Genomic DNA, 21659 nt, shown 5'->3' with positions numbered 1-21659 from the left:
ATTAATGCATTTTTGGTAGGCAAAAAATCGCTGGAAACATTAAAACTGATAGTACATAATTTGCTTTGTTTCTTTTCGGTTTCTGTTGAAATAAACCCTGTTCCCCCAAAGAAAAAGCTTTAGAAGTTCTCAAAGTAAAGATTTTTCCTTTAAAGCTGCATCCTATTCCAAATGTAAAACAGGCTTCTTCTTAGGTTCTCCCCATGGACAGAGAACTCTGTTATTATTGTAGGCATATTATTAGCATATATTCTAAATATTCTACAGAGGCAACTGTATTTCACAGTGCTAGGCTGGAATCGTCCACATAGGAATGGATTTCCTTTGCTTCTCTCCTGAAGAGAAGTGGAACCTTGTCTCGGTGATGCTCCCCACCTGCAATTGTCTGAGAATGTATCTTCCATCAAGTACTTCTGGAGTCCCCAGAAGAATTTGGCCCTCCTTTTTCTAAATTTTCTTTTAGCTATTAAAGCATTTGTAGAACGAAAACATTAATTAAGAAATTATCATGTAAAAGAAGTGAAGGAGGTAGCAGGGGTAGGTGCAAGGGTCCCAATCCCACTGGCCAAGCACCCCCTTCCCTTCATCTCTCTCTCTCTCTGGCCCCATCACATGTGGAACTCTGAGCACATCTCAAATCCCAGCTTGAAAATCGATGATCCTGTCCAATCCCATGGTTTCATGGAAGAAAGGAGTTAGTGGTCAATACAGAACTCTAGTGGGTCGGTTAGAATATTCTTTGCAAATATTTAGCACTATTTCCCAAGGGTTTGCTATCATCATTGGAGATCCCAGTGGATTTGGGAGCTCTCTCTGGGCTATCCATTTGCAGGTGAGCCCATTTTAGAGATTTTCTTCATTCACAGCTAATAGAGGAAGATTCTCTTTGGGACTTGAGCCAGTCTCCCATGTACAGATTACAAATTCTAGCTTGCCTCTGAACAGTCCCAGGTGTCATCATAGAAACAATTCCTTCCACAGAAATTTTCCATGTATACCAGTCTTCAAGGATGTGGAAATTATAATAGCTAAGTGGAAACCTTTGTGCATAAATTAGCAAGATATGTATTGTTATTGATTTTTTTTCTAGTTTGGATTGTTTATGATAACAATGCCAGTAGGGATTCAATAAACAGTTATCATTCATTTCATTCAGTAAACTTAATAACGTTGTTGACCTGAAACAAATAGATTGCCAGATATTTCTCCAGCAAAAATGAGTTTATTTAGGATCAGCAGAAAATTGCAATTCAGGGTCTGCAACCATGACAAGCTACAGGTAAGTCTCCCCCAAGGCAAGGGAACGAGATGGCTTTTATATGTAGAAGGGAAAAGGAAGTCCAGAGGGCTGCGGTAAACAAAGAATCCATGGCTTTTCACTGGCTGAGTCCTTGCCAGGAAAGAAGAAGAGTCTTTCTTCTTCCTGTTGGGCTCTGCTAAGGTCACAGGGCATGAGAGCAACCCCTTCTGGTCTCCCAACTCTATTTGTTTGGGTTTCAGTTTATTCATTTTTTACATGTATACTAGAAACTGCACTCGCCTTCTCTACTAGGAGTATAAATTGGAACCCTGGTTTTCAGAAAGTAACTCAACAGTATGTAACATGAGTCTCAAAAATGTTCATATACTATGTATTTGATTTCTAGGGTCCTAAGGAAATAATCCAAAGTGGAGTCAGATTTATGCACAGAGATGTTCATAACAGTATTGTAGCAGAATATAAGAAATAGTCTTAAGTACTTAAGAACATGGAAATTTTAAATAAATGATGGCATATCCACAAAAAGAAAATTTAGGTGCCCATTAAAAATATTTACAAAGATTTTTAATCATATAGAGAAATATGTATCATACAATTAAAAATTTTTTTTAATGTCAGATATAAAATTGTATATCCAGGCTAATTTCAGCCACATATGACAATAGACAAAGGCACCAAAATACTAACAGTGTTTATTGTGATGCTTTTACGAGGTGATGGGGTGAGAGGTGAATGGTTTTTATCGTATGAATATTTCTCTACAGCTTCCAGCTTTTCAAAATGTGCAGAAAAGTGTTATTTGCTTTAATGTTCCTCTAAGCCAAAAACAATAGACCTGGGCATGTGACTGGCGATTCGCAGCATTGCAATTGGGGCTGAATTTGAAAGAGGAGCTACAGGTCAAGGAGCCCCCAATCAAGGCTGCAACCCCAGGGATTAGGAATACTGGACAGGTCTCTAAGCACATGATGAAGCAGGAAAATTGATCTCCTTTGCCCTGTCAGCACTTCTCTCTGCACCCTTTCCCCATCCCACTCTACCCCCAGGCAGCCGCTCCTCCCTTCCTAGGTGCCCTTGGAGTATCAGGTGCCAACTAAAAATGGTCGTTTGCCATTTGGTTCTACAAGGATGAAGCCACTAGCCACTACAATCGCTGACCTTCAAAACACCCTGAAAAGAGTTCAGGGTGGAGATCAGGAATGAGGCACTCTGTGCTCTGAGATAAACTGGCAGAACAGACCTTCAGAAAGATATTTTCAGATTTTATGAGCCCAATTTCTTGCATCTTCTCCTATCTAGAAAAGCACTAAAATCATTAATGTCAACATCTGCACCTTGTGACTAGTACCAACCTTCTGCCGAAATGTGTGCTCAATTTCATGTACCCCCTTCACCAAAATCACATATATACTGACCTCCCCCACACCTCTTCAGAGCAGCTCCTCAGAGCTCTCTGAGAGGCTGTCTCCTGGGCTCTAGTCCTCATTTTGCCCCAAATAAAACTGAACTCACAACTCTTAACATCGTGCATTTCTTTTCCAGTCGACACAGGAAAGACTTAGTAAGTAACCCACTCTTCTATGTGCTTGACTTACCATCACTTATTTTACTAAAAAGAGAGTTCCAGAGAACAGGCAGATCTCGCCTGTAGGCAAAGAAATTTACCCCTAACAATGGCATTTCAAGCACTACAGTGACTCCCAGGTGAGAAAAATGTGACCAACGGACCCTGTTTTGAAGACGTTGTGCATTCAGCCTCTGTAAATGCAAATGCAGCCTGGGCTTTGGCATCTGGAGCTTTAAATATTGTCTCCTTTTCCTGTGGTCAACAAGAAAGTTTTACTCGTCCCCCACAATCTATGAATCTCAAGCCTGATCTTTAAGACTCATCCAAATGTGAAGTAGATCTCATTAAAGAAAAACAACTGTATTTGTTATCAGTCCCCATGCCACTTTCAGACTCCTTCTTACAGCATCAAACCTAAGATCCGTGTACTGAGTCAAGCATGTCCACAGCAAAGTTTTCTCTCATCTGCTGCTGCATGAGAGCAACAAAGACGGGTGTGGCTTTCCAAGAAAATCCCCAGCATCTCAGAAGATTACTTTTATTATGGAAGCACCTATTCGGATAACCAGGAATGCTACAGGTAAACCCTGCCTCTGGGGCCTGGCACTCAGTGGCTCAGATGCCTGAAGGGCACCCAAGGGAGTCCCAGGCCTCTGATGCAAGAAAGAGGATTGTTTCCTCCCAGTTGTGCTAAGATGCTGGTACTCTGCAAAATCCTACGTCAAAGACATCTGAAGAACAAAGCTCACAATTATATCCATTTTCATAAAAGGTTCTTAACATTTTGAAAAAGAATTGTATTTTTGGACCATTTTTCCTTTCCATTTGTATCTATTGATATTCAATACATAAATACTTTAATTCTTATTCAACATAAATAATAATAAAATCTTTCTTGTTCTAACAGTGAAGATTTATTCCAGTCACAATTTCATTTCTTCTTATATTTCCAAACATTTATCTTTGATGCGTCTTCCAGGCTGTCCTTTTTTTTTTTTTTTTTTTGCAGTATGCGGGCCTCTTACTGTTGTGGCCTCTCCCGTTGCGGAGCACAGGCTCCAGACGCGCAGGCTCAGCGGCCATGGCTCACGGAGCTAGCCGCTTCGCGGCATGTGGGACATTCCCGGACCGGGGCACGAACCCGTGTCCCCTGCATCGGCAGGCGGACTCTCAACCACTGCGCCACCAGGGAAGCCCCAGGCTTTCCTTTTAATTGCTACTTGATTGGAGACAAATTCAGAATCCTTAGATTCTTATTGCTCAACATATCTTTCACAGTACATGCTGTTTTTCTTATAATCACAAGTCTCGAAAGCTTCTAAACTGCTAACTTTTCATAGATATATATCTTTTTTATTTCTTGGAGGGGTTGAATTGTCAGATTTTTAACTTCAATCGGAAAATCTTTTTGTAGGGAAATTACAACTCTTTTACCTCTCTCATTCTGTCCGTTTGTCATTATTGAGTTCCGATAGCTTTCATTTGCATAGTTTCTGTAAGTAAACTTGAAACTTTATTTCCTTAGAAAATAGGTCATAAAATAATCTTCACTGAATCCATCTATTTCGCTAACAAAGGTTAACATGCTGCAATCCAGCATTTTAAATGATAAGATCAACCTACTTTGTTAACCTAGCAATTTCTGATCTTCTTGCTAGGGGATATAAACTATGCAGCCTTCTCCCCTTACTAATTTTAATAATACCTCTTAATTAAAAAACTACATATATTTCCTTTCACTGCCCTTATTTAGAGTTGATTGCCTGCAACCTGTTAAGCATTCTCCTCTTATACATTCTAGTTCTAATATGGGATCTAATTTACCAACAAATTCCATTCAGTTAAATTTAGATTCATTTATTTCTGAAGTGTCTCTGTTGTTTAAAAAAAAGCCTTGCTTTTTCTGTGATATTAGTATATGGGAAATTTAAGATGCATTGTTTCAGGTACTTCAGTCTTAAGTACATATGTTCTTTCTACCCTTAAACATTATCAATCTCAATTCTTCTCCATATCTATTATTTTTCAATGCTTGTAGTGAGTTTGTCACATTACCATCCAATAGCAATTAATCAATTAAAGATGAAGAACCATGGTTTAGCAAGCTTGTTTACTTCACATTAAATAACACAGGCTGTAGAACAGCCAAGACTTAGAGTATTACTGAGAAGATCAACCACACAGGATAAGTGACAAATCATTTTTTTACCAAGTGGTACACAAAATATGTGTGCTCAGTTGGACTGTATGGTGGGCGGTTGTTTTGTAAAACCTCCCCCATATCCTCCCTGGTTAAGAACCACTGATCTAGGAGGAGAGAGTAAGAGATTTGTCAGAAGGTCAGTAGGAAGTTATAGCCTCCTGAATTTGAAAATGATCAAGGGATAGTTAAGCTATGGATCTTTGAGGGTGAGAGGGCTGTAAATGAAGGACCCCAGCCATATATCCATCAGAGCTGTGGAAGCATTCCCCTCACTAACTGCACCACCATGACTTCCATTGTCCAGCTAAGATAGTACCCCTCACCCTCCCCACTAAACCATCACTTTCCTATGTTTCCTCCTCTTCAACACAGAATAGATTCACATCTTCAAAACATCTTTATGAAAAACTAAAAGGAAAAATTATGATAAAATCTGAAAGCAGAGAAAAAAAAGTTGAACATACAAGATGACAGATATGAAACTTAGATAACTAAACCCTAGTCACAAATTTCTTAGTCAACATAATGTTCTAAATACGTACAGGTTGCTGTTCTTCTTTTCATCTACAAGAATATTTCTACCTAAAATCATTCAGAGTGGCCCTGTCAAAAAAAAAAATCTTAGTTCTTTGCAGAATCCAGTTCTTAATCAAGTATGTCCCACATGGCCCTTGCCTCTTCCAACCAGACATTTCCATCTTACCCCCAAAATCGGTGTCCTGAATCAGCCCAAACCTATGATTGCCTGGTCTCTCTCTCTCTCTCTCTCTCTGACTTCCTTAAGTTAGAACAGCCCTTTTCCAACCTGGACCTAAGTCTAGAGCATTCTGACACCCTGGAGGTTCTAGGACCATATTGTCCATATTTCTCCCAGCCGGTGCTAGTGCTTGGCTCAGCCTTTAGTGAGACTTGGTTTCTTCACATTGAATTTCTCCATAGTATCCAAGCAAAGTTTCATCTTGGCCTGGCTCAGTCCCAACTTCATCCTACCTTCTTGCATCCACTCAAACCCTTAACTAAAGCTTCTCCTTGTCAACTGTCCTGCTTCTCTTCATGAAAGTGGTGGATCCTCCCCACCGAAAACAAATGCACATATGAATGTGTCTTTAATTGTAATTTTAGTAAGTTCACAGTTTCCTTGAATCCCATCCATAGACTTCCTAGAAACCCATGGACCCTAAATTAAGAATCCTTGTCTGAGAACTTCCCACATTTCCCAGGTTCTGGTCTGAGGAAACCACACAGTTCCCAGATCAGGTGTAAGCAGAGATGATTATCCACAAGTTCTATGTCATCCATTGACCCTCTCAACTCTTCTCTCCTGCAATGAATTGCTAGCAAAAGTTTAAACCTTTATAATTGTACAGTTTTTGAACCATTTAGCCATACAACAATCAAAAAGTGAAGGAAGAAAGTTTACAGGAGCAAAGACTTGCTGAAAGATTGGGAGCACTGTGTTTGCAAGACAGAAAACTAGCTGGACAGAAGCAGAGCTGGGAATGATAAAGGTCAAGGCTGGACAGGAAGGGAAGTCCCACATGTGGAGGACCCCAGTGTACAACGGAGAAGCCCAAATGTGATCTATCCTATAATAACCTTCCACAGGAAAACCTTTGAGGAGAGCAATGGCTAAGGAAGATGGATGTGGTTTTGGTGAGTGGGATGGGCTGCAAGGAGGAGGGGTCTGGAAACAGGGAAGTCCCAGTAGGAGGCAATGACTACTGGAAAAGCCCAAGGGAAAGGGGACCTGAACGAAGGTGGGAAGAACGTCCAACACATGGCAGAAGAACACAGAGAATCAATAGGACTCTGCGACAAATGGTGACAGGCCTCAGAAGGGAGACAGCAGGGGAAGAAAAAAATAAACTACAAGAATATATTCGGGAAAGATAGCCAATATTTTATAATAACTGTAAATAGAGTATAACCTGCAAAAATTGTGAATCACTATATTGTACACCTGTAACTTATATAATATTGTACATCAACTATACTTCAATTTTTAAAAGGCAATGAAAAGTCAAAGACGATGGAAAAGTTTTGGACCTCATTAAGTTAGAAGATATCACTTAAGGATAAAACAAAACAAATTAATTGAATTTACAAATGGGGGGGAGTTCCGTTAGAAATTAGGGTACATTTCTAAGGCAGTTACAGCATCTCTTTCTCTGAATGTGTTTAAATAAAGCATAAATATTTAGGCAAGTTTTTAAGAACACCTATGGATTAAATAAGCTCTCTGTATTATTTTCATTTTTCATTCTGTGGGTCTATGAGTCTAAAGCCATCTCTGCAGGCTATCCAAACCTACAGATGAAAAGTGAAAAAATTAGCCCACCCAGATATAATAGTACATAAATAAGAAATAAGTATATTTGGCAACAAGTTGGCAAAGCATTCTGATAACCTGGATTTTTCTTTCTTCAGATGTCTTATTTTATGGACACATCCCACATGAAGCAGTCAGTCTCCTTAAAGTGACAGCTTGTAACAGGCAGAATTTACCTTCTTTCTGTATATTCCACAATGCATAAAATTTTGAGCTTCTGTAAGAACTCATTGTGGCTGGTAATGAATATGATTTTGATGATTAGAAATAATAGTACATAATATTTATGGCTCTGTGCAAAAAACAGTACCTACAGTATCTCTTCCAATCCTTACAATAACTTTATGATGTAAGTACTATTATTATTGTCATTTTAAAAGTGAGGAACTTGAGGCTTAGAGAATATTAAGTAACTTGACTAAGGTCTCATAGCTAGGAGGCAACAGAGTGAATCCAGATGTGTCTAACTCAAAGCTTACCTATCATTTGTAAACTTTTAAGTGTGACTCAACCAGTGCTCCTTCTAAAACTATAGTTCTTGCTGCTTTTTATACAGTAATTTTCCAATAAATGTTTACGAGGGATAGATGGATGGATGGATGGATGGATGGGGATGTTTGATGAATTAGGACAACCAGTGGGCAATATATTTCTGCTGAGACCCAGGTTCCCAAACAAAAGCAAGTTTAGAGCCTTCATATGTTTACACCAGGCATCCTGCTGAAGTATGTCTTCTGACAACAAGTCTAAAGGCAGATGAGTTTCTCACCTCAGTCAAATGGTCCATCAACCACTTCCTTGATGGCTGTTTACTCATCATGTCTAGCAGATGCTGTGTTTAGCCCACACAGGACCCTGTCTCCCTGTCTCTCACTTTCAGGTGTCAAGCTCACTACATTTGGTTTACACACGCTTTATGCAGCAGATCTTATCAAAAAAAAAAAAAAAGCTTAAAAACCACATAGGTTCAGCAGGATCCACATAAGACTTACATAAAACATACAACTATTTTTAAAAGTGGGCAGACAATCGTTCTGCATCTAGCCTTTTCAGACAGGAAGACCATCTTGAAAAGATAATAAACAAGCATGTATTAAATGTCTACTGTATATATTTTGTACAGTGCTAAGAACTGCAACTTAATAAGTTTGAGTCTACTCAATATAGACCCCCAAATTTTATTCACAAAGATATAGAGATATATGCACATTACATATATAAATTATAAAGTACATGTATAAATTATATAAATATATTTAAAATATAGGGGCTTCCCTGGTGGCGCAGTGGTTAAGAATCCGCCTGCCAATTCAGGGGACACGGGTTCGAGCCCTGGTCCGGGAAGATCCCACATGCCGCGGAGCAACTAAGCCCGTGTACCACAGCTACTGAGCCTGTGCTCTAGAGCCCGCGAGAAACAACTACGGAAGCCTACACGCCTACAGCCTGTGCTCCGCAACAAGAGAAGCCACCACAGTGAGAACCCGCGCACCGCAATGAAGAGTAGCCCCCACTCGCCACGACTAGAGAAAGCCCACGTGCAGCATCAAAGACCCAACGCCACCAATAAATAAATAAAATTACTTTTAATAAATAAAATGTAACACCATCAACAAAATTAAAACAATCCTATCACTCAGGGTGAGGAGGAATAACAAAGCTCAGGGAGCTGGAGGGATCCTTACCAAGATTTGATGGGGTGGAGGGAAGAAATTACTTTGCCACCTACGTATGCTTTTCCTGTCGTAGGAGGAAATTTACTAGAGTACACACACCATTTAGAATGTCTTCCCAGCCCACACTGCTTTTCTTCGAGATAAGGGCTAACTTAACCACAAAGCTGGATCCCCAGCAGCCCTGTTTGTACAACATGATTCCGCTCAACCATAGCTGATTAGACACAAGAGATAAGTTAAGCCAATCAGACTCTCCTGGTTCTATGGCTTGAAACTGAGAAATGCCTATCAGCGGACCTTGAATATGTGAACTTGGCAGAGCCAGGAGTGCAGAGAAAATGAATCCTCGGAGAGAGAAATGACATAGTTCAGGGAAGAGGGTGTTTGAGAGACTGAAAAAGCAATTGCTTGACTCCCGTTTTTGTTTGTTTATATACATGTATTTATTTTATTTTTATTTTTTATTTTTGGCTGTTTTGAGTCTTCGCTGCAGTGCACAGCCTTCTCATTGTGGTGTTTTCTCTTGTTTCGGAGCATGGGCTCTAGACGCACGGGCTTCAGTAGTTGTGGCACGTGGGCTCAGTAGTTGTGGTGCACAGGCTTAGTTGCTCTGCGGCATGTGGGATCTTCCCGGACCAGGGCTCAAACCCATGTCCCCTTCATTGGCAGGTGGGTTCTTAACCATTGCGCCACCAGGGAAATCCCTCCCATTTGTTTTTTAACTCTTGTTCCAGTCCTTTCCTGCTGTAATTCCTTCCCTTGGTTTCCCTAAAACCAGCTTTTTCTTAAGCTGGTTCAACTGAGTTTCTATTACAAACCAAGACAGAAACTAGAAAATCTTAGTAAAATATAGATAATAATACAAAAACCCATAATGGTTCCATATCCTCTAGTAATAATATGTATTTGAGCAAAGATCTAATGAATAAATATTTATCATGTACTCATGAATAATGAATAATTTGAAATGAATTTTAAATGCACTAATAGGAGACTAAATAAATAAATTATGGTATATACATGCACTTGAATTCCAACCAAATATTTTTAAATGATATGTACATTGGAAAATTTTCAAAATTAATTGCTCTTCATATACTATCCTCTTATACTTGGCATCAGGTTCATGAGGTTTAACTCAATACTGGCCAAATGTTTAAAAACCTGACTCCTGCAGTTTTTTGCTCTAGCTAAAATGCATTATGACTGTAATGGCCTAGTTCTTCAGATCAAAGAGAAAACCAATCTGATTCATAGCCATCATCTAATACTCCCCTATGAGGTTCTCATGCTTAAATTCAGCTTCTTCCAACACCCACCTTTTTTTTTTTTAGAAGGAGTTGGGGGTAGGAGTTTATTAATTTATTTTATTTATTTTTGCTGTGTTGGGTCTTCGTTTCTGTGCGAGGGCTTTCTCTAGTTGTGGCAAGCGGGCCACTCTTCATCGCGGTGCACGGGCCTCTCACTATCGCGGCCTCTCTTGTTGCAGAGCACAGGCTCCAGATGCGCAGGCTCAGTAGTTGTGGCTCACGGGCCTAGTGGCTCCGCGTCATGTGGGATCCTCCCAGACCAGGGCTTGAACCCGTGTCCCCTGCATTAGCAGGCAGATTCTCAACCACTGTGCCACCAGGGAAGCCCCCCACCTTTTTTTTTTAAGGAAAAATAAAGGAAAGATTACTGCTCTTCTAATCCAGCTGGGAAAGTGAGCATTAATCCTCTTACCTTGATCCTCAGTGAAACATAGACATATAGACACCTCTCTCTGCCCCTCCCTTCATTATTTTCACAAAAATCTCCACTTTGAGGGAATCACAAAATAAATATATGTTGGGGATATCTTAGTCTAGATACAGTCATAGCACTAGACAGTGAGGGATTGTCAGTAAAACAAAGATAATGTACAAGGGTAAATGAAAGAGGTGATACCATAAAATGGATGAAAGAAAAACAATTCTATAATTTTTAAGACTTCAAATTTTTCAAACTTCAAAAACATCAGACAGTCAGCTTCCTAAAGTTGGAAAGTCAGTTGCAGAATAAGTTTTTTAAATGTTTTCAATATCAATGTTTTCAGCTGGTCATAATGAAAAGCCCCCAGACCTGAGAATCAGCCATGTCTGTGATCCTTCGACAACCTGCCATCTAGATGATCTTGGACTAGTTACTGAAACCTTCCAAACATTAGTTTTCTTTAATGTAAATTTGGATAATAGTATCTAAATATATAGGAGAGTTATAGGATCCAAGTACAGGATTGCTGTAGAGATTAAAAGAATGGATAAATACCCCAAAAAAGGCCTTTCTCTGTGACATTACAGAATTTATATCATTTACATTTATTTGACACCATTCATATGGCAGATCACTGTTTTTTATACTATCATAAGCCTTTTTTTGTAAATATTAATATTTTTGTTGACGTCTTTAATGGCTATTGCCCTTGTAATAACATTAACTAAAATGTTTAACAAGCTTCATTGATCTCTGTCAATTTATTTTAAGCATTAGTTTTATTATTATATTTGATTGTCATGCATCTGTGTATAGACTACAATACATTACATTCATGTGCTTATGGACAAGATACATACTTTAAAAAGCTGTTGACATCAACACAATTTCTATTTTTTCTTATCAAGCGAAAATTGGTGAGAAAGTATTTTAAGTCAAAATAATCACCCCTTTCTCACCATGGGAAAATGCAAACCAGAAAATTGCAACTTAGAGAAGCCTGAACAAATAAATCTTTTTATTTAATAATTTACAACCATTAAAATATTGAATGTGTCCCATTATAGTTAAACTTCTCATACCCCTATAACTACAAAGAAATCTTTGTGCTCCTAACCCATCCTGTTGGGCTTTGTCACTAAGTCATTCTTTGTTTAACTCTTGAGTTGGGGTTGCTTCCTTCTGAGTCAAGCCATTATTAAAAACATTTGTAACTTCCCAGTGTTATGAATTCATGACTGTCGCTCTACTTACGGGACCAAGCATGTATAACCCTGTGGATCTTTCTCTTCCTTTGCTTTTAGGTGTTGACAGCACTGCTCTTCAGCCAAATTCAGTCACTTTGCAAAGGTAGAACTCTACAATAATTCTACTGAGTACTCAGGTGTGAAACTTTTTGCCACTATGGACAGATAACACAGAGAAGTCAAAGAAATAATAAAATCATGGAAGCAATCAAAATATTGAAAAAAAGGCAGCTGGTTAAATGGTCTGCTGTTCATCCATGTCTCAGGATGTTAGGCAGTATTCAAACACACATAAACGAACAAACAAAAGCTTTAAAAAGGGCAAAAATGTTCAGAATATATTGTAAGGTGAGAAAACAGGTCACAAAACAGTATTATAATATGGTCCAATTTGGTAATAATAATACTTACAGTTCTTTTTAATGTATTTTTTAAACTAGAGCAATATACTTCAAATGATTCCAGTTTTATAAAATAACAGGAACAGTATACTCCAAAAGCTTATTTCTAAGAGCTAGGATTATGGGTTAATTTTGCTTTCTTCCTTTTGCTCCCCTCACCTGGCCCCCATTATTTTGTATAACAAATGACCATATATCACTTTCATGGTCAGAAGAAAAACGAAGTGTGTGTGTGTGTGTGTGTGCGCGCTTGTGCATTGTGTAGATAGATAGATGATAGATGGATAGATGATAGATAGGTAGATAGATGATAGATAGATATAAAGTATGTATTACACATATACAGGGTGGCAGTTCTGAGTTAAGTTCAATACAATATATGGTAAGCCTTGAAATTCCTTATCATCAGTACAACAGTATATAAACCAGGACAAATTAATAGTTTGTAGCAGGGACTATTCCTTTCCACTAATCAGATGCCTGTGTCTACTATCCATGGCACTGGTTTCCAGGTTATCTAAGTGCCTAATAAGCTCAATTCATTATCAGCAATCAGTTTGAAAAGCACAGAATATGAATAAAGGGCCTGGATTACCCTGGATGTCAGCTCCTTCAAAGTAGGACCTTGTCAACTTATACCCTGCTCTATCCCCAGAGCTCAGCAGTGCCTGGTTCAGAACAGGTGCTCAAGAAACATTTGTTGAATGAAGGGCTATTTCACCCAGACCATGTGGAAGCTGAAGAAATCTCCCTACTTTCTCACATTGTAGACATTCAATGAGCAGATAACTAGTCAGATCCAATGTCTGACCCTCACCTCCAATGTCGGATCTTCAGATCCAGTGTCTGACCCTCACCTCCAGTGTCTGACCCTCACATCCAATGTCACCTTCAGATCCAATGTCTGACCCTCACCTCCAATGTCTGACCTTCAGATCCAATGTCTGACCCTCACCTCCAGTGTCTGACCCTCACCTCCAATGTCACCTTCAGATCCAGTGTCTGACCCTCACATCCAATGTCTGACCCTCACATCCAGTGTCTGACTTTCACATCCAGTGTCTGACCCTCAGACCCAATGGTTCTCTTTCTCAAAAAAGTTTGACAAACTCTCTCAGATTCTCTTGCCCTGACATTCCTACAAAAGTTAATATTTCATCAATATGCATTGCCACATATATTATTTAATTTACTCCTTTCAGTAATCTATGAGTCATATTCTATTGTTACCTCCATCTTGTAGGTACGGACACTGAGATGTGCGTGATATAATTTTCCTAAGGTCACACAGCTAATAAAGTGGGGCTGAGATCTGGTTATGGGAATGTCTGATGCCACAACATGTCTTTAACCAATATACTAAACAGGAGCCTCTTATGAGCCCCAGATGGAAATTTTATTTCAAAATGTAATGATAGGAAATACTCCATCTCTTCTTTTTTTTTGGTACATTATATTTTTTTAATATTTTTTATTAATTTTTATTGGAGTATAGTTGCTTCACAATGTTGTGTTAGCTTCTGCTGTGCACCAAAGTGAATCAGTTTTATGTATACATATATCCACTCTGTTTTAGATTTCCTTCCCATTTAGGTCACCATGGAGCACTGAGTAGAGTTCCCTGTGCTATACAGTAGGTTCTCATTAGCTACCCATTTTATACATAGTAGTGTATATATGTCAATCCCAATCTCCCAGTTCATCCCACCTCCCCTTCCCCCCTTGGTAAGCATAAGTTTGTTCTCTACATCTGTGACTCTATTTCTGCTTTACAAGTAAGTTCCTCTGTACCATTATCACTTTTCACATAAGCGATATTGTACAATATTTGTTTTTCTCTTTCTGACTTACTTCACCCTGTATGACAATCTCTAGGTCCATCTACAAATGACCCAGTTTCATTCTTTTTTATGGCTGAGTAATATTCCATTGTGTATATGTATCACATTTTCTTTATCCATTCTTCTAACTCCATCTGTTCTAAGGAATTAGCTAGCTTCTTCCTTGCTGATAATGAAAACTATGTAACTGAGCATATCTACCTTTTCTCTTTGGCTGACAGGAAGCTCAGAGACAAATGTAAACCTCAACTAGAGTAATTCTATTGATCCCTATGGACTGTGACTTTGGGTTTTCTTTTCCCTGATCTTGACTTTTGACTCTATATTCACTGGGCCTGATTCATATTTTTTATCTACTTTATTACCTGAATTTTTGTTACAAATCATCTCAAATCCTTTGAAGGATTTTGGAATAAAGGAACATAGCATCACTATTATTGATTTTACTATATTTCCAATCTGTGGAGAAGACACTTCACCAGAGCATCTTCTATACTGTCTAAAAAGAAAAACCAATTAGCAATTTGTTCTGAGTCCACATGTTGTATCTTGTCCTTTAAATACATTCTGCAGTTGTCTCTAAATCATATTAACTTCAAAATTGCTGAAAAGAAAATAAAGCTGACAACTTGATAGCCCAACCTCAGTGTGTGGTTTGGTTTGCTTGTTTAATTTTAGACCTTACTTTTCAGCGACATCCTTTCAGACTTGAAACTTCAGTCATTTGCTGACCTTAATTCTCAGGGTATTAGATGAAGTCAGCATTACCAAAGGGAAGGCCACCTGTAAAAAAAATTTGCATGTGCCTGCTAATATATAGGGATAGAATTCTAAATGTATTGGTTTGAAAAAAAAATGCAAAGTTTTCTGACCCACTTTAAATCAGTGTTTCAGTAAAAGGTTACTGAGAAACCTACCTAAGGAAGAGGCTTGGTTTCCATGAGGTTAGTAGTAGTTATTACTCAAAGGAGAAACTGACATGCTCATCTGATGAGTTGGGTTGTGGATGTTCATGTAGAGATTGGGGAAACACTGATGGATTGCAATTGTTTTAAGATGACGTGATGTGATGTGTCTTCCTTCTTGTATGGCTTGGTCTCATCACAGATTCCAGGTATCATCTCAATGCTTTGAGGCTGGGAAAGATGTGTAAGAGCAAGCCTCATTTACCGAAAAGATGAAGGTGTCGTGCACTACTGGGGAGTCACCAGGAACAGAATACCTGTCAATCAAATCCCTCACGTGGATAATGTCATGGCCCATCAACATTCTTTTGAGTCCATAGATTAAGTTTGTTTTTTAAAGACGTACAAACAGTTTTGTGATCTGATTCCATCAGATAAAAATAGTCTGGTCTGGGCTAGGACTAGGCTCCTGCAGCATCAAAAGTGAATAGCAGAAGAAAGATAATTAGTCACTCACAGGAGCTGTTCACAGAGGGTCTTCATCAGGGAAGAACGACCCACCAAGTGTTAGAATGCCCAGTGGTGAAAAAACAGAATGGAAATGTTGAAAAAGGATTCTACCTCTCACCTCTTAGCCCTCACCAGCCCATTAACAATGACTTATTCAGAAGTCCTCATTGTTCATCATTCCTTCAATTCATCATGTCATATAAAGAGGAGAAATTCCTCCACCAGGGATTCCAGAGGAAGCCTGTACCTACCCCTGGAGGATTCCCACCCAATGATTCATTGTTCAGGACGGCCCTCAGAAACATAGCCGTAGTGAACACCTAACAGTGTTGCCCTGGAGAGGAACACTGACACTATCAGGCTGGTACTAAGATGATATTTCTTATTTAATAAACCATGGTAATTTCATAGACAGTAAGTCCTGATTCTTGAAAAACAACAGCTTTAACCCCAGAGCTGAGCCTCTGGTACATAACACTATTAATACTTTGAAGTTGGAGATATTATAGATGATCTAGATCTTAAACAACTAGATCTAAATCTGGATATCAGCTAAATCCTGATTTTATCAATGTCCCAAGGCCCTCCAGATGACTCTCTGCTGCAAACGTTCTCCTCTCTCAAAACCATGTCTTCCTATTAAGTATCTGACATTGCTTCTTGTGAGTTGGCCCATTTTCAAAATATCAGCCCCCAGATTAAATACCCAAAAGGATTCTCTGCAGCTACTCATTACTTTCTCTATATTAAATCAAAATCAAGAGAAAAGGAGTTTTCCTTGTGATGTGCACAGCATGAGATAAAATGATACCCATTTCTTTGAGTAGCCATTGTCTTTAAATTATAATATACAATAAGTTCCCTGCATACGAACGAGTTCCATTCCGAGAGCGCATTTGTAAGTCCAATTTGTTCTTAAGTCCAACAAAGTTAGCCTACATAACCAGCTAACACAATCAGCTATATAGTACTGTACTGTAATAGGTTTATAATACTTTTCACACAAATAATACATTAAAAAACAAACACAAAAAATAAAGAAAACATTCTTAATCTTACTGTACAGTACCTTGAAAAGTACAGTAGTACAGTACAACTGCTGGCATACAGGCACTGGCATCAAGTGAACAGGCAAGAAGAGTTACTGACTAGAGGAGGGAGAGGAGGTGGGAGATGGTAGAGCTGAAGGATCCTCAGCAATAGGAGACGTAGGGCAAGCTGCAATTTCACTCATGCCTGACATTGATGGAACGCACATTCACATCTCTGAAAGTTCGCACCTTGAAGGTTCGTATGTAGGGGACTTACTGTACATAAGTCATTAACGATGGCGCAGGGCCTCCTCCTCTACTGAGACCATTGTTATTTTTTTTTAAAGGCTGTAGAGTAGAAATTTTAAAAGACAATAGTATCTCGATGGTAACCCCACCACCTAAGCAAGAAGTTTTTTTAACTTAACTTATTTACTTATTTATTTTTTAATCATTAAAAAAATATGGAATGCTTCACGAATTTGCGTGTCATCCTTGCGCAGGGGCCATGCTAATCTCCTCTGTATCATTCCAATTTTAGTATATGTGCTGCTGAAGCGAGCACTATTTATTTAATTTTTTAATGACAGTCTTAATTTAAGGGATATATGTTCTTCTATCTCCCACATTGTTCTCTACTGAAGTACAAGGGGATGCTGTTTGATGACCTAATGAGGTCAAGGAGCCTTGAAGATCATTTCCCTAAATCAAGAAGCCCACAGACACTTTACTAGGAGCAGATGAATGCTTGGCTCCCAGGAAGACTTCCCAGCCTCCACTGCTCCTCCTCTCCTCACCTCACCCAGCTCCCAGCTGCCAACTCCCAGGATGCAGTTCCCCGTTACTTTGTGGATATCTGTTTCCCAAGCCCTCCAAGAAGCAAGACTGATAAACTGGGGAAGATCACTAAGCAAAATCATCACCCCTAATTTACTGTCCCTATTTGTTTTTTCACTATTTTCTTTCTCTGAAAATTCAGATAATCAAAGATTACCTGGTGCAAAAACCCATTTTATTGAGAAAGAAACTGAGCCTCAAGGATGTGAAATACCTAAGGGCATGGGTAGTTAATGGCAGAACCACAATGAAAATAAAAGTGCCCTCTCCTCCAGTGTTCTGGGCACCTAATTTCCAGTCCAGCATTCCTTCTATTTGAACAGACTGCGGTCCAAACCTGAACCAGCTGCCTCTGTAGACAAATACCCTCCTTGCTCTGCACACCATCTTTGTGCTTCTGACTGTTCCTCCAGCTCAAGAGTGTATCTGAGAAACCAGTCCTACTCAAGACTGGGCACACTGAGCTCCAACCACCACCTCAAAACGGTCAGTTTTACACTTTTGTGAAAACCCACCTTGTTTCCCATCCTTATTTCAAAGCTAGGGTTGGTATTTCAAAGGACAGCACACAGGGTGTATTTCACTGGCACAGGAGGTGGGCATAGGCAAGACAACTAGAATCAGCTTTTCCCCTTTGGCCAGCAAACACATTCACCTTGACCTCATCCTTACCAGACAGCAACAAGCAAGGAATCTTCTACTTAAGGATGGTCCAAAACAGGCCACAACTTCGTCACACTACCTTCAAAAGAATCAGCTGGAGAGTCAAGGTGTTAGCTCAGTATGGTCACTGGCATGCAATTGGGTCCCATAAGGATTATTCAAGATTCCAACCTACCCAAATAACATTATTTGTACTGTAATTCAGTTAAAATATTGAGCACTTCCTATTTCCTAGACACTGTGTTAGATGATACAAAGACTAATAATAACTGTCTCCAGGTAGCTTCACAGTCTAGCAGGAAAATCAGATACATAAACAAATGACATGCAATATGATAGAAATATGCATGGACAGCTGTGTACCAGAGAAAAACCAGCAACACAGAAGCAATCTGTGAAGACCTATGCTGTATAAAGCCTCACGTGAAGCACCATGGGAGTTACAAAGATGAATAACACACTGGCCTTGAAGGATAACAGTAAAATCTAAAATTGGAAATAAACATATGTCTTAGACATACTTTTTCCAGGCAAATAAAACACAGTACAAAATGAAGCAAAGTTACTAGAGAGGTAGGTATAAGCTATGTGTTATGGGAGCTGCTCATTTCAGCTACATGATCAGGAGGGACCTCCAGACTTAGAAGACACATTTGAACTGGATCTGGAAGGACAAGGTACATTTTGATATAAACTGAGGATGGGAAAGGGCATTTCAGAGACAGTACCTAACAAAAGGCATGCAGGTATTACAGATCTTCCTTGACTTAAGATGGGATTGCATTCCAACAAACCCAATAAATTCAAAACATCATGACGTAAATGCATTTAATACACCGTAACCTACCAAGCATCATGGCTTAGCCTAGCCTACCTCAAATGTGCCCAGAACATTTATCTTAGCCTACAGTTGGGCAAAATCATCTAACACAAAGCTTATTTTATAATAAAGTATTGAATATCTCATGTCATTTACTGAATAATGTACTGTAAGTGAAAAATAGAATTGGTCTGGGTACAGATGTTGGTAAATATATCGGTTGTTCACCCTCATGAGTGCATGGCTCACAGTCACTGCAGCCTCATGAGAGAAGGTCATACCACATATCACCAGCCTGGGAAAAGATCAAAATTCAAAATCTGAAGTACAGCTTCAACTGAATGTATATCACATTTGCACCATCGCAAATTTGAAAAATTGTAAGTCAAACCATCGTAAGTTGGGGACCGTCTGTGGAAGGAGGACAATCAGGACCCCATGAGCCCAGGTCATGGAGCAGGGTGGGAGGTAAAGCTGTAAAGGTTGCAGATTTCAAATACTAATTCAAATACTAATTCAAATAATAATTTAAATACTAAGGGGTCTGCATTTTGTTCTGAATGCAAGCGAACGATACAAGAAAAGGCACAATCAGAGCCATGCTTTGAGGATCATTGTTGCAGGAATGTTGAAGGCGGGTGGAAGGCAACAATTGGGAAGAGCAAATGTGGTTATTAAAACAGTCCAAGTACACAAAGGAACCCATCTACGGAAAAGAAACAGACTCACAGACATAGAGAACAGACTTGTAGTTGCCAAGGGGGAGGGGGTGGGGGAGGGATGAATTGGGAGTTTGGGATTAGCAAATGCAAACCATTATATATAGAATGGATAAACAACAAGGTCCTACTGTATAGCACAGGGAACTATATTCAGTATCCTGTGATAAACCATAATGGAAAATAATATAAAAAAGAATGTGTATATATGTATAACCATCACTTTGCTGTACAACAGAAATTAAAACAACATTGTAAGTCAACTATACTTCAACTAAAAAATGAAAACAACAGTCCAAGTGGGTGAGCAATGAGTTAGAGGAATGGCAGTAGGTCTGGGAATAGGAAATAGATGTGAAAGACACAGCTGCTGCTGAGATGGCTACGTGATCACATGTGGAGGAGGGACAGGGGAGCTCATAATGACTCCTTGTCTCCAAGGTACATGGTGAGGTCAACACCAGAACCAAGGAAGTCGGGAGAAACTGCATCCCACTTCCTCTTCCATCTGTATCTGCTTCGCCTACCATCTGTATCTGCTTCGCCTACCATCTACCATCGCCACTGAGATTTCAGCTGCTCATGGCCTTCCTCACTGATCAGTCAGAGTCTGTCTACCCAAGAAAACACCTGACTGTGGAGAATGGGCAGAGACAGGGTGACACGTCACCAGCCATGTCTGCATCCACTGACCCCTCATTTTATCAACCTTGGGATAGACCTCAATGTTTCCGAGGAGGAGCCATCCTCAAGGACCTGAAATCGAAGTTCACCTCACTTAGAAAGTGGAGAGAAAAGGAAGGAGGAACCATCTCCTTCTGTCTTTCCTTCTTTTTTTTTTTTTTAATGATTTTTTTTATGTGGACCATTTTTAAAGTTTTATTGAATTTGTTACAATATTGCTTCTGTTTTATGTTTTGGTTTTTTTGGCCCAGAGGCATGTGGGATCTTATCTCCCTGACCAGGGATCAAACTCACATCCCCTGCCTTGAAGGCAAAGTCTTAACCACTGGACCACCAGGGAAGTCCTATCTCTCTTTCCTTCTTATCCCCCATTCCTCTCCTCCTTTCTTGTTATCATTGTCTGCTCTCACCTGCCCTCCTTTTCTCTACCCCCACCTTCCTGCAGTCTCTACCTTCATTTTCATTCCTCTCTTTGTCTGGTTACATTTCCTCACTCCTTCTTCCTCCTGAGGAATTGCGTGAGTTAACAAGTTGCTTGGTAACATGCAGTGTTTGATGTGCCTTTGATAGTAAATCTCACATCTCTTGAACCTAGTTATTTGTTCCTCAAGCAGAGTAGACATTCAACAAAGCAGGCGTTAAATCGATGAAATAATATGTCCTGTCATCATGAAATTATGTATCCATTTTTTGTTTGTTTATATGGTGAAACCATGGGTAGTTTCTGGAATGGTCTCCACCACATCTGGCTAGGGAATCTGGTGAGGAAAGGAGTTATCAAATGGGAAATCAAGGCATATGACCAAAGAAGACTTGAATGTGAGATCAAACTTTTATTTCCCCACGAGCCATTAAAATAGAAGATATCTCTTATGGCAGTTTCATGCATGCTCATAAATAAATGATTTCTGTGTTTACACTCAGCTTCTGACAAGTCATCGTTCCTTGAAGAATGAAGAGAAGACATGGTCTTTAGAAACATACATTTCTGTCCTTCCCATTTTCCTCCAGAAGCAGATTATTGCCCGTCATGAAGGGGAGGTTTTTCTCTGACCTCATTTGGGGATGGAACTTTTAACCAAAATGGTGTCACCCCTGAACTCACTCCTACACGTCAACGTAAGTGACCACAGAAGGAGAAAAGCCCTATAAAAGAGAGAAGGTAGCGCTACACTTTGTCCATCTCGCAGCAAGCACAAGCTCATCCACTTACAGTGAATTGGGAGAAACTACC

The 21659-nt window shown here is 39.4% G+C and overlaps 1 non-coding gene across 1 annotated transcript; it reads right to left on the bottom strand.

Moving 5' to 3' along the window:
* Nucleotides 1-17160: 17160 nt before the first annotated feature.
* Nucleotides 17161-17267, bottom strand: LOC132498088 (U6 spliceosomal RNA). The gene has a single exon (XR_009533700.1). It is a non-coding gene; the product is annotated as a U6 spliceosomal RNA (small nuclear RNA).
* Nucleotides 17268-21659: the final 4392 nt, after the last annotated feature.

Source organism: Mesoplodon densirostris, chromosome 10 (genome assembly GCF_025265405.1).
Source record: "Mesoplodon densirostris isolate mMesDen1 chromosome 10, mMesDen1 primary haplotype, whole genome shotgun sequence".
NCBI lineage: Eukaryota > Metazoa > Chordata > Mammalia > Artiodactyla > Ziphiidae > Mesoplodon > Mesoplodon densirostris.
The sequence above is the reverse complement of the archived record's forward strand: the minus strand, read 5'-3'. Positions and strand labels throughout refer to the sequence as shown.